Genomic DNA, 4,408 nt, shown 5'->3' with positions numbered 1-4,408 from the left:
ATTTTCCCGCATTAACCAGCATTTTCGATGGAACAACTTGTGCAATTCAACACATTAAAGCTTATGTGAGGTGCATGTTACAATGGGAAAATCATGATGCGGTTTGTGCAAATATTTCGCATCCAGCTTAACAGGAGAAGCGTTAAAATGGTTTGAAGGTTTACTAAAGAATACAATAACCTCCTTCAATCATTTGCAGACCACATTCTTGGGAGCATATATAAGTAATAATTCCTAACGACCTGGTATAGAAGATGTGTTTGGATTAAAACAAAAGATTGGCGAAAGTTTGAAACACTTGACTAAAAGATGGAGAACTATGTGTAGCGAAATGGCTGGCCGTGTAGATGAGAGATATCTCATATTATCATTTATCAACGCTATGTTTGCAACAAACCTGTTGTATGTCCAAATTTTCAGAGTCAAGAATACGATTACAATGACTGAATTGCAAGACTTCAGGAAGAATACATTGCTTTAGAGGAAAGACAAAATGAAATGGAATCATATCCAGTTGCGAACACCATCTCACAAATAGCGAATGCAATCTTATTACCCAAGCTAATAAACACAGTGGCGAATACTTCGCAAGTACAACAAGAAAAGGTGACAAGTAACAATCAGCAGAAGTTGGTAGCTATGGGGAGCCGATATCAAGAAGAATATAAAAGAGAAAGAAATTTCTACAATCGTGGAGGAAATAACAAGATTCAAAGACTCGATCAACCGCAAGAAACTTATGGAGATCAAAGACCAAACTTTAATAGAGGACAAGGAGGTCACAATGTAATATGGGAAGAAATCAAGATGCCACCTTTAAATACAAGTGTGTAGAAGATATGGGAAGCTATAATTTTGATGGAGAATATACCAACACCATGGAACATGGGAACGGAACCACCCCCAAACCACAGAAGTCATGAATTTTGTTCTTATCATCATTTTCATGGACATACCACAAATGATTGCAGAAATGTAAAGAGAATTATTTTGAGAATGATAGATCAAGGAAAACTAAACGACTTTCTGTTTAGGGCATCCGAAATCTCAACCATTACCACCACCGCCAGAACATCACAAAGTGAATACGATGAAAAAGAAAGAAACATTCTTCATAGAAGTTGGTGCAAAAGCAAAAAATCTATTCTGTCACTCTATCGTACATTCATATAAGACAATTGAAGATTTTCATGATAATGTTTTGAGTAGAGTGTTCGCAAGAGATAATAATGGAAGAGAAATTATGAATATTGCGAAAATCTCGCGACTAGAGGAATGGCAGAAACAGATTATTTATTTTACCGTAGAAGAAATTCCCGAAGGAGAAGAGGTGCATGACAATCCATTGGTAATAAAATTAGAAATTAATCCAAAACCGAAGAAGATGAGGATGATGAAGCTGAAGATTCATGGGCAATCAATAGAATTCTAGTTGATACTGGAAGCTCTGTGAACATCTTATTTTATCATACTTATAAAACCATGGGTGGAAGAGATGATGATCTTATACCATCAACATATAAGATATATGGTTTTAATGGTACTTCTAACAAGCCTAAATGGGAGGTTACTATGCAAATTCCATTGAAGGGAATATCTTCTGAAATCTCATTGTGTCGTTGATGTAGAATCACCCTACAATGCATTAATTGGTCGACCTTGGCTACATGGGTTACTAGGTGTAGCTTCAACTTTCCACCAATGCATCAAATTCTCTCACCCCAATGGTGTAGGAATCATAAAGGGAGATTGGGTTGAAGGAAAGAGATGTTACGAAAGTGAGATAGAATCTTGCGAAGGAAGAGCAAACAAGAAGGAGAACTGGCGGCACAAAATCAAAGAGATACAAAGAAATGGGAGGTTGATGGTGGATACAATCGAAAAGAAAAGAGAAGAGATGTTGCAAAATGAATGCTAGCTCAGAATAAAAAGGATGAACATACCACTACCAAGGAAGCAGTAGCAGAAAATAATAAAGAAGCAGAGGATGGCAAAGGTAATAAAAACAAGAAATGTATGAATGATTAAGTTGTTGCGATAATCTCGCAATAAGTAAAATTCTAAAAAATACATTTGATTGAACAACAAAATTGAGATTGCGAAATTCAGATACAATATAATGATTTGCGAGACTCTCGCAGAGATAATGAATTTTACAGAAAATAATCAGAGAAGAATAACAAAAGAGAAAGGGGCGAACCTTTATGTCGTACACCCTAGTTCGCGAATAAAATTTCGCAAGAGGAAAATGTAAGACCTAAAGTACGTCATATTAGGGGGTACTTGTTACATGGCTCAGGGAAAGGCTACACCGCCACCGGAACCTGAGTCATGGAGATTTGGGGTCAATAAAGCCCATCCGGGAGAGGCACCTTGGATTCTCAACTTAAGCATATGACTTAGGTTGGGCGACTAAGGTAATAAGGACTCTCCCAAGGAGTGCAGAATCTGATCAAGGCGCCGAGGTACACGGTTGAGTCAAGAGTGTCGGGGGCGTTTGAAGCGTCCTTGCCATTCTTGACAAGTCTTGGCTCATACTGAACTCGGCCTGAAGAAAACCCCACTTAGGGTGCAATCTCGTAACCATAAGCCCTATAGGCAAAAGGGATAAGAGGCTGCAAAAATAACTGGTTGTTGTTAATACTGGATGGGAGGAGCTAATCTTGTATGGTAGAAGTACGCCTCCTTAAAGGGGAAACCAGGGGGGAGATAAGGGCGGCACCCTCCGTTAGGGAGCTGATAAGTGTCTTAATACGCAAATGTCATGAGGCTTTTTATTCGCAAGGATATTAATACTTGTCATATTTGTGCAACAATCCTGAAGAGGCAATAATACAAAAGAAAAGGATGAGACGAGATCAATGAGTTTTCGCATGAAAGTGCAAAGACGTCCTGCGATTTCGTCGCAAGACGGCAATGTCATGGGGTTTCATTTTCGCAAGAATATTTAGGCCTGTCATATTGTCGCAACATTCCTGAAGAGGCCATAATACAAAAGAAAAAGTTAAGGCAAGATCAATGGGTTTCTGCATGAAAGTGCAAGGACGTCCTGCGATTTTGTCGCAATGACAAGAGGTGGCATAATAAGACCTTTAATTAGGAAGGAAAAATAAGACCACACATGAATGAGATTTTGAAAAGAAACAAAATTCACTTCACAAAAGGTTGGGAAATTATACAATAAGAAAAATTTATCTCTCATTTGGATTCAAATAACAGAGGCAAGTATGGGAATGTATGAAATTAGAAAATGTTATTTATATCCATATGAGAGATTTACTCAAAAATTCAAGAAATAATGATTATATTGATTAACTGTATTGCAGAGAAGAATTGTTTTCATTTACGCAGGTCAAAATGAAAGAAACACAAATATACAGAAAGAAGAAATAAATGTACAAGTATTACAAAGAATCAAAGAAAGAAGTAAAAACTATTTCTTGGTTAATCCTTCATTATCTTCATCAGACTTGTTTCCTTCTTCATCTGCGTCAGAATCTTCATCACCATCAGAACTTCCATCACTATCAGATTCTTCATCGTCAGCTTCGCTACCAGAGATATCAAACTGGGAGTATTCTGTGGGATTTCTTCTAAAAGACAAGGATAATCAGAATGAGGGATATTATGATCATCACAAACCATTTTGATGGTTTGATTGCGAAAATGCATATCGTCATTCTTAAAATTCGCAACGGTGATCTTGATTTGATTCTTCAATCTAGAATACTTGTCGTTGCGAGAAGAAAGATTCTTTGCGAGTTCCTCCTTTTCAGCTTCAAGTTCTTCAATCTTTTCACGATATTTATTTTCAGAATATGCGAACAAAAGACAACCAATTATTAACTTGATGAAAATTCATAAGAAGCAAAAGATTAGTAAAGAAGAGCAATTAGCAACCTTCTCTGTCGGAAATCATGTCTCTAATCAAGGTTGTATGTTCAACTTGGAGACTAACATTTACGCCTAAATCTTTTCTAGCATCATCTAAAATTTGCGCAGCCCGGACAAACTCATCCTCACTACTTATGAGAAGACGAGAACGAATTTGATTTTCCCTTTCGCAGAGTTCAATATTCTTGCGGTTAGCTTCATCTCGCTCAAGTTGAACTTTAAGGAGAGCCTCGTGGAATTTTGCCAAAGACTTGGAACCTTGATCAGAGATACGATCCTTATCATCTATGAGGCCGCTAATTTTGGTTCTTAATTCATTGGTTTTATCTTTGGAGTCAATAAGGAGACGCGTAAATCTGTTGGCTAAGCCTAAACTGGATCTATGATCAATTTCTAAGAGGCGAAATTTCGATCTAAGTTCATTTAGGGAAAGAGATGGAATTCTATCATTTGAGAAGCTATTTAAGGAATTGTTAAGAAGTTCAAGAAGGGTATCATTATCCAAGGCATTAGG

The sequence above is a fragment of the Papaver somniferum genome, chromosome 3, assembly GCF_003573695.1.
Source record: "Papaver somniferum cultivar HN1 chromosome 3, ASM357369v1, whole genome shotgun sequence".
NCBI lineage: Eukaryota > Viridiplantae > Streptophyta > Magnoliopsida > Ranunculales > Papaveraceae > Papaver > Papaver somniferum.
The sequence above is the reverse complement of the archived record's forward strand: the minus strand, read 5'-3'. Positions refer to the sequence as shown.